Consider the following 10,380-nt stretch of genomic DNA (forward strand, 5'->3'; position numbering starts at 1 on the left):
AGAGAGAGAGAGACAGAGAGCAAGCATACAGAAAAAAGGAGAGCAGTAATTATTTTATGATTATGTTATGTAATCAAAGCATTCATTTATCAGTGGTGTCTGCAGAACCACTGCTGCCTGCTAGCTTGCTATTTCAGTAAAGAGTAGAGTTGCTCTAGCTTAACTACTTCCAGTGAGGACTGACTATTCCATAACATGTCACTTATTGTTCAGGTAGTCCACAAGCTTACCAACTATTCAAATCAATTCAATTGACTTTTATTTGTATAGCGCCATCATAACAAAATTTATCTTAGAACTCTTTTCAAATAGAGCAGGTCTAGACGGTACTGAAAGCTAGCGTGGCAGGCTAGTGCTACCATGTTAGCGACTAGCTTGACCTTGCAAGGAGTGACTTTGTCCCCAAGGTCGGTTGTGGCTGACTGGCACTAGCATATTCCTGCCTGGCTAACGTGTTATGGGTTAACTTGCCAGCTACAGTATGGTAATTTGCCAGCCAGCCCTATGATCACCACCTATTTCATGCACTGATGAAAGCGGAGCAACTTTTTGGTGCAACCAGCCCTTTACATCAGTGTTACTTAGAAAAAGTTACTTTTAAAATACCATTTACTTGAAAAACTACTCAAAACAAAGTGTGATACATGTTGCAATGTTTTTAGGCATTTTAAAATGAAATTGTGGGAGAAAGTGAAAACTTAACTGCATGGAAGAAAACACACTGTTTGGAGGGTTTGTTTTGGAGGCTCAATGCTTTGTGGAGGAAACTACAACGATTGGTCACATTTGTGGAAAAGTTACAGTGATTGGACAAAATTTCCATCGCACAATTCACTGGGATTGGTTGAATTTGCATTAATTCTTGCAATTGCAACTTCCTGGAGGGACTGAATAATGACAGTCAGTAACTCAAGAAATCAATATGCGAGAGAGAAACAACCAACACTACATTCTGAGAGCACATCAAAACAAAACAAAAAACATAGTACATGCTTGAAAGACCACAAAGTGTGCATTTAACAAAGGGGAGCTTAAGATGAGTCTTTAAATGGGTGAAATAAACCAATAGCAATGGATTAGCTTCTTCACAGAACCTCACAAAAGTTGAAAGAATAAGCAATGAGGGTTTTTTCTTCTTTTTGCAGACAGTCATCAAAGGACACATGCTTCCATTTCTCTCAACAACAAACTAAATGCTTACAGATTGAGCCCGGGGTGAACAATGGCTAAAGGCCTATTACAGGAGCGGCTATGTTTATATGCTGAACAGACCCAGTGTCAATGGATTCTGCTTACAAATCACTACATCGAGGTCTGCACGCTCAACATTCTTACCCAATTTTAAATTGTGGTTTAAACATTTTGTTGAGTCTACACGCCAGAAACCAGTTTGCCGCTAATGTGTTTTTGTTTTGTTCTGCTTACTGTGTGCATTTGCATTCACAGAAGTAAAGGGGAGCTCCGGGTCATGTCCCCCACCTCTGAGGTACCATCAGTGGGCTTTCCTCACTTTGAAGCCCCCCAGCCCCTTCAGTACATCCTGTCAGCGTACTGTACAGAGCTAAATATGGCAGCGCTCTGATCTGTGTTACACAAGCCCGGTTCATCACAGAATATAACTCTCGACCTAATGTTCTCATCAAAGCCTCTTGAATATAAAAAACCTATGAATAAAACATAATGTATAAGGAATAGAAGCACTTGATGCTGATTGGCAGCATGTAATAGTACAGTACAATTGTGAATAATAGGTTATGAAATAGAGCAATTTTTGACAGATGAAATGAACGAGAGGAAATGTGATAAAATGGGATCTTGAGGGTCTGTAAGTGCAGAAAATAAGACTTTTTTTTTTAATTCTGGTGAGTCGTCCTCTGCTATACAATTAATTTTAAATAGTATGATGGAATGATGTGAAGCAGGAAACAAGATTGGAATTCCACCTCGAAATATGAAACCTTAAAGCAGCTACAAGGAATTGTCAAAAAGACAAAAGCGGTAGTTTTTATACTGCCTTGTTTCATTGATTTCAATACTATACAGAAATAGCCTTGATGGCCGTGTTTGTTTATGTAGGTCATACAGAAGCATCAGTATGAAATCGAGACTGTTTCATAACCAGTTAAAAACTTCTTGTAGTGTGTTCAACAAAACAGAAAAATAGCAACCTATATGTGGTATTTGCTCTTGAGCTGAAGAAGGTAACCAATGAGTGAGAAGTGGTGTTGCAGGAGAAAAGGAAGGCTTAGGAAAACAGGGTAGGGTGTGGATGAGTGGTGTGTATTCATTAGCTTACGTGTTTACCCTGGCAGAGAGAGCCGGCCTCTCAGGAGCATCACTGGGCCCTCGAAACAACGAAGACACAGTCAGAGGGTCTGTTTACACTGCGCCCCATAGAGTTCTAATTCTGTTTTTTTTTTTTTTTTGCCTGACACATGACACAGTTCTGATGTTTTCTTATCAGTGTGAACAGCAAAAAACTCAGTGGAGCTGCATTTTTGCGGTGAACCGAGACTACAGATCTGACACTTTGTTATGGTTCCATCAAAGCAGCAAAGTTGATTTTATCCCACAACAGAAAGCTTTCACAGAACAACACACTGACACTAGCCGTAATTTTAAACCAAATTTGGCTATCCATCCACGAGCGTTATGATTATTAGGAGTTGGTTCATTGAAACAATCAGTAGGTGGCAACAAGGCTCCAGTCAATAAAACAAGAAAAAGAGAACCCAACAAGATGATGTAATCTAAAAGAGTGTCATTCAAACCTCAAACTGGTTATTCAAAACCTCTTAATGGCAGACTCTTCAATTCAGTCAAAATGTGAAGGAAAGGACATCTGAGAATGGATTTGATTCTGGCAAACTTCTGTTGGATGTCTTCCTCCTTAAAGAAACAAGGTTTTGGGGCATCCTGATTGCTCAACTGGTAGAGCTAGTGCCCTATGTACCAAGGCTGTGCCATGCAGTGACTATGGGTTCAACTTAGACCCCTGGCCCTTTGCTGCATGTCATCCCCTCTCTCTCTTCCCCCTTTCCTGTCTATCTTCAGCTGTCACTATCCATTAAAGGATCAAGGTTTCTCCAGAGCTTATATTTTTTATAACTTTCCCCAGGGACTAGGAACCTTTGGAGGAAGTCTAGATTAAGTTCCGGGGAGTTTTGTACTTTTCAAAACTAGAAGGACTCTGAGGGTGGGGGTTGCAGCGCTGGACATTTCTGATTGGCAGAATGCTCTGAGCATTTTATTTCAGCCACCATTTTTTTTAAATCAGCAGTAAATCAGCTCATGTTCATTGTGATTTGACACATGAAGTTACAGAAGAAAACATCCGACAGATGGACCATCAATCCACTATCGTCATCGTCACTGTATGTCGTATGCAAAAATTACGTGTCAAAAGAGCTGTTGCTTTTTCATATGTCAGTGGACACATTTGTATAAACAAACAACAGACTGAAGGAACCTTTCCTTTAAAAGTAACTTGTGAAACAAAAAATTCCAGGTGCTTTGGGTGGAAATGCTCAAGGTTGTTTTTTTGACATTTGAAGAGACTAACTAACCCTAACCCTAACTTGATGCGAGAACACTTGAACTTGACCTGAGAGACATCGGACCTTGAGGGAGAGGTTGGGCCTTTTCAAAAACAATTCTATACAGAATTTTGAGTTATTATTGACTATCCATTAAGGGGATTGTATTTTATCTTATGTAAGTAAACAAAAAGGCCTGAGGTGTTAACACAGCTGAGAGAAACTGAATCAAGGCTGATTGTGTCTTCTTTCTCCTTTCTGAGCTGAGCACAGTGCCCTCAAATGAGAGATTTCGGACGCTGACTTGTTTCTTCTTTGGAATTGCTAAATAACAACTACTCAGTTCTTGTGTGTGAGCTTAAAATGGGGATGATGGCATTGGGAGTTAGAAACGTTTGGACATGCTGCCCTCCTGAGGTGGAACACAGGAACAGCTTGAGGAAAGAAAAAAGGGTAGAAGAAGAAGGCAGTAGAAGGTTCTAACCAGAAGATGACGACAAACACAAACAAGCAAAAGATCCCAATCAGGAGCCCCAAATTCACACCTTTGAAAATGTCCCAGATGTAAACATGTGATTCTGATTTTGAACTTATTCCTTCAGAAGTTTCCACAGACCATTACACCTTCAGTTAAACAGAAAACGCAGTTCGCACATCAGTGTTTGGCCCTAAGTTTGTGGGGCTGTTCCTCCTCTGGGACCCTGCAGTACAGCGTCTGTCTTGCCTCATTACCCACAGGCAGGGAGGTCAGCTGAGGGAGGTTAACAGAGCTCCCCTGCTAGCAAAATCCCATGTCACACTTAATGTGTGTGAGAGGATAAACAACATCTGACCTCGCCACCATCCTTTTTGTTACATTGGATGCTGGGGAAATCAGAAGCTATTCCACTAGGGCTTGAAATTTACCACCCAAGTATACAGTTGAAAAGGGCCAGGGAAAGGGTCTACTAATGTTGTAGCACATAGAAGTAGGACATGGATTTGACCTCAATTTCAAAGCAAGCTTCAATTCAGATATTGGAATGTCTTTTAAGTGCATCCATTCTTCATCACCCATCAAAATCCCTTCACTTAGTATTCCTTAGTCTGTGTCGTAGTGGTCTTTAATAAATAATTCTGAATTCTTGAAAACATCAGGTACATATACATTTATGAAGTGCATGTTGTGGTACTGTAGATACTCATACTCAAAAAACTGCAGAAATAGGTGTCTGTGTTTTTCACAAAGGTCAATGTATGAAACCCCCAATGGCTGATTGTATTGAGTTACAGAATCCAGTTGAGCAGCAGGAGATAGGAAGTGATGTCAGGACTTGGCCTGAATTCAGATTTTCTGGATCCAGTGGCTAATTAGGTAGTAAACCCTAATCTGTTGATGCTAGGGACTAGTCTCTTCTATGATTCATTTCTTCCTGTATAATCTACTGAAGATGAGAATTTAATGCAACTGACCCCAAAACCTAATGTTAACCACATTTAAACTCTGTTGAAACTGTCCTTTATCTTTCCAAACAGTTCTAGTTTGTTTGGTTGGGTGGTTTTGGGTTAGGCCCTGACGTGGCCTCAGTGTAACCTCCCAAAGACAACTTCCTCTTTGTATAAATGCTGTCCTTCATCCCTCTGTCTGGCATTAGGATGAGAATAGAGAGGTTAATACTATGGTGTATTTTGGGACAGATCAACATGTGATCAATCTACAAGCCCGAGAGAAAACATATTTAAACTCTGCCCGGGTCATCACCAGCGCCAGCTTACAACGGCGTGTGTGCGGTAGAGTGAAATGTGCCTCTGCAGGCTCTGGCTGTGAATGTAGGGCTCAAGTGCCCTAAGAGCCCGTAGGCCTGTGGCTGGGCACCGTGCCGTGCAGCCTGGGCGCCGGGCCTGGACAGCTGGAGAGCTGCCCAGTGTCAGAGGGAGGACCGCGACAGGCAGCAGCTCAATCTCTCTCACACATCAAAGGAGCCTGACAGGATACGCAAATCAACAGTTGCAGTGTAAATTAGGGCCAAGCACGGGAGCATTTCGCAAACAGCCACACCAAATGTGATGAGGGGACAGAATCTGGAGGCTCATTCGTTTTTGTTATCGCCCAGTTAATGAGCAGGGAAGATAAAGGCTATCAAAACACATGAAAAAAGATGCATTTATCCATTTTCTCATTATACTTAATGAGCATCAAACTCTGTATATAGAGAGGATCTCTAAAGGAAAGCTATAATCTCAAGTGTTTTCTCTTAAAAATAAAAAGGCATCCAGACAAACTGTGTTTTCCGGCACCTGTTGGAACCACGTGGAAAACACTGGCCGGGCCATTCTGTCTGTGGACTTTCCATTTTTAGCAGACTGACCGCAAATTGCTGCATCATGTCCCTCATGGTGCACACAGGTTTTTTATGCCTTTGGTCTGTGACAGAGGAGGAGAATCTTGAAATAATAACAAAACAAAAATGCAATAAAACTAAAAAAAGCCCTAGCCAAGGGGGAGTCTACGTCTATGAAAATGTTGTCCTATGAATATATAGTGTTTTTATATTCATTCATGTGTAATATACAGTATGTAAGGTAAGCTTCTTTCTGTAACAGTACATGGGCAGAATGTGATATTACAGTCCAATATCAAATGTTTAGAGCCAAATGTTGACATCATTGTCAGGTAGGGATGGGTACTGTTAGGATTTTATTGATGCTGATATCCATACTGCTTATTGATACTGATACTTACCAATACTCTTACTGATACTCCTTGATGTAATGTGGTGCAGAAATAAAGACATGACATGAAAAGATGTGAAAAGATACAGTTTCAACATGCACAAAAACATCAAAGTGTTCATTGGATTTAGCTGCATTTTCATAAAATTTTGTAAAGTGAGCTGTTACATAAATACCTATAGCAGTATTATTCACCCAGGAGCTTATTGATAGTTCTGCTTTGACCACTCAGCAACCAGTGCCAGTTTTAGTTCTCAATAAATGCTCAATGGTATGTGGAATAGTTAATGGAGGCCAGGACCGAACCGCCAACCTTCTGATTAGTGGACTACCTGCTCTACCTCCTGAGCCACAGCCGCCCCGAATACCCAATACCCATCCCTAAGGTCAAGTAGGTGTGTTCTGTTCTAGAAGGGCTGAAACGTGTCCTAACCAATCAGTGGTGAGCTGTGTTGGGAAAGTTAACCATAGTGTATCATCACTATGATACCTGCATCGGATGGCTGTTTTTAGTCTGTCTTAATTTACTGTATCTGTCCCTTTTAAATATACTATAAATAAATAAACAATTAATGACGAGCCACTTTAGTGCAAATCTCAAAAATCCGTTTAAAATTCCTTTGCCTACCCCCTGCCTTCAGAGTACAGTAGAAAATGTCTCTTAGGTCTGCACAATGGTGACACTGGACCAAGAAAAAGCAACAGATTATAATTTTTATTTTTTAACCTATATTTTAACAGTCTTGAATATGTGTGTATTAAAAATATGAAGATCTGATATTCCTAACCCATCGTTCTAGAGGTGTTTTCCTGAAAAATACCCCAAAAAGCTACCCCTTCATGACTAATGACAAAAAAGTATGTTAGGAAAAACATGCGCTGTAGCCTCATACTTCGACCGATCTGAAACAATTCAATGGATTTGTGCTAAGTTCAGCTAGAACTTTAAGTGCAGGAAAGTAGTTCCTGTTTGAGCTGCTGTAATGTGTCAGGAGACTTTTGTGACAAGTGATTTGCAAGTTTTGTCTAAATGACTTCTAATTCCAAAGGCTTCCTACCACGTGAACAAATGCTACTGAAGCAGAGAGAAAAGGCAACACAGAGAACAATAGCAGCTGAGGGAAAAACGGGACGGTGGTTTTTATGGACACCCATTTGCAGATCACTGTGGGGGACAGTGACGCCAGTCGCACAGTCACTCTCCCCTCAGAGCAAATGTGAGGGACACTGCAATCTGTCATTATACCAAACCACAGCTATATTTAGCCAGAGCTATCTTAAGAAAACTATGAGAATTCATACATCAAGGTCTGATTTTAGGAGGATGATTATCTTGAAGTATGAATCCTCACATAACATTGCACAGTCACTTAATAGGTGAAGAGGCATCCAAAATACACAGGGAAGAAAATGCTGATTCAAACATATCCCTGCACACTTAAAACAAGAGTTTACCACTATAGATAAATTGCTTAAATAAGTATATCTGTCTTGGCTGACTTGCTGACTTGCAGAGGAACAATAAAGAAAGCAGAGAAAGCAAAATGTGTAAAAGCCCTGAGCAAGTCCGGCCAGGTTCCTTTTAATCATAGGGGCTTTATGGCACTTGAGTGATGAATGATCCTCCCATCTCAAGGTGCAATCTCCATAAACAATAGCTTACCATCGGGCCACTAGGAGCATGCTGGGAGTCATCTTTAAACATGACTCTTAGCAGACAATACATGTGGGAAGCAAGGAATGTCACATTTCTATTTCTACTACTAATCCTATCTCATTCACTTTACTATGTGTTCTTGTCAATTGTTACAGGTTTTATTTTTTTAATTTAAATATTCCTTCTTTATTTTGTCTTCTTGATCTTTACTGTCTTATTTTTTTGAGAAATGGCTTTCTGATTGACCATTGCTGCAAAACAGCCCAACAAACACATCCATATCCAGTCCAGATGTACAATTATAGCCCTCTCATGGTCACAGCGACCACGTCTCTTCGGGTGACGTAGCATACTGCCTTCAGGACTGGGGTTGCTGTATTACATGTGATGAGGCGGAGGGAGCGCTCTCCCATGCTGCATGTGGAGTCACTTATAGAAACTCTGGAAAACCTCACTGATGGTATTGTACTTGATTGAAAATCTGCTACAGCAAAATAAGTGGCTTTTTGCTACATTCTAGCAGATGTTTTAGAAGAGTGGCACAACTCTCATGCTACAACTGCAGATTTTATACGGCCAAACCAAACATGTTAGAAAAAAAACATTGTCCAGATCAAGTGTTTTTGGCCATGATTCCATTCTGAGTCCTTTCATATTGAGTATCTGTCAATACCGAGTCCGATCCAATGCAATACAATACAGAGAACCATCTCACTATTCCCCTCAAAAGGTCAGCACTGTCAGAACAAATTACAATTACAAGTTAGCATGTCAAAGTCTAAGTTGAACTCTTCACAAGGGATCCACTGATCACAGCAATCGCACTGAAGTTAACCGATATTGACCAAAATGAACACCCACCAAGCGCCAAACATTGGTACATTTTGGTTTTTGGTGGAAAAACTAATTTGTTTTCCCAGCCAGGTGACCAGTAAATAACTTTGATTATTACAAATTGCAGAGATGTAAATGTGATAATATGGTGCATTATGTAACCAACCAAAATCGATGTCTTCATCTGTATACATTATGACTCACTGAGCAGTAAAAAAGTCATTTTATTATCTTTTTAGAAATACAAGGGACTTGTATGTCAAATGCCGACCTGGAAAAACTCATTCACATTCTTATTTCTAGCTGTCGACTACTGCAGTGGTCTTTTGACAGGGCTCCCCAAAAGTACCACAAGAATTCTTCAATTCATTCAAAATGCAGTTCATAAAAAAAAGTTTGTCTCGCACATTCTGTAATAGGCACTACAATATGTAATCATTTATTACAAAATGTGGGACATTTTATTACATATTGGCTTCAGGATGTTTATAACAAAATGACGCAGAATGTACAAGTGTTCTTAAATAATGAAGTGAAATGTATTACATTTTTGTAAAGTTATGACATAATGCAGAGGCAGATAAGCCAAAAGGTAGGTTTTTTTCTGTTATTACATTGCTGCTGTAGAAATGCTGGTGTGACTCAGCCTTTAGAGGACCCAGTCAGCAGAGACGGGAAAAAAGACAAGCTGGCTTGTTCTGGATGAGGGTCCACAGGCCTATGCTGTGAGTTCCTTGAGATTATTGGCTATCTATTGATCTTTTGTATATAGACAGCCCAGTTGGCCTGAATCCAAGTGCATCCGTACAGAGTTTTTTTATGTTGCCATGAAATCTGGTTCAGAATGGCAACTACTTCACAAATTCATTGTGTTGTTCACAACCACAAAAACAGTGAGGCGGGCTATTAAAGGCTAATTCAGCCGACTGCAACTATTGTCTTCTTAGAACATAAGCACATTAAATGAGGTCTTTGGTGTTCCCAGCTTTCATCAGACTTCAAGTGTTACTGCACAGTTCAGCCTTCAACATAATGATGGTTGTTTTACGACTCTCTAACAGGGAGGATTCTCTCTGTTGTTGTGAGATGGAAACAATGGAAAGGCCCTGACAGGCCGACAAACTGACATTGGGCCGTCAGTGAGCGTCTGTAGCACTACTTTTTGCGGGGTGTTTGCGACGGTTGGCCGTCACTAGCCCTTGTATGTGGCTTTTCCGGCTGACTGAGCATGCTGTATCAGTGACGGAGGCTGTCAGTGAAAGAAATCACTCTGATTGGTAGTTTAGTTTGAGCAAATCATTGCACGAGAAGAGAAACGGAAGTGAGCAAAGCAGTGAAATACTTTGTCAAGAGGGTATGCACGAAAGGATTGTCTCAGAGCGGGCAAACCTACATCCATAGGGCTGCTTTTCTTTATATCTGAGCTCTACCGGAGGTCTTTTTTGAATGAGGAATGCAGACTACGCTACATCCTGGTATGGAGAGTTATTACCTCTCGTGCAGGCACAGAACACACTTGCTTGTTGCCCGTTTGCTGAAGTCGGTATGGTGTGTTCTAGTGGTGTGTACTATTTGGCCAAGACACCGGAGAATGGTAAAAAGAGCAAGAGAGACAGAGAAATCCCCACAGACTCCCTGCAA

At 40.7% G+C, this 10,380-nt stretch overlaps 1 protein-coding gene across 1 annotated transcript in view; it reads right to left on the reverse strand.

Moving 5' to 3' along the window:
• The window catches only part of nt5dc1 (5'-nucleotidase domain containing 1), a 64,674-nt gene that overhangs the window by 30,265 nt on the left and 24,029 nt on the right, over positions 1–10,380 (reverse strand). The window lies entirely within an intron of this gene.

The sequence above is a fragment of the Morone saxatilis genome, unplaced genomic scaffold (genome assembly GCF_004916995.1).
Source record: "Morone saxatilis isolate NCDOM2014 unplaced genomic scaffold, NCSU_SB_2.0 Contig7, whole genome shotgun sequence".
NCBI lineage: Eukaryota > Metazoa > Chordata > Actinopteri > Moronidae > Morone > Morone saxatilis.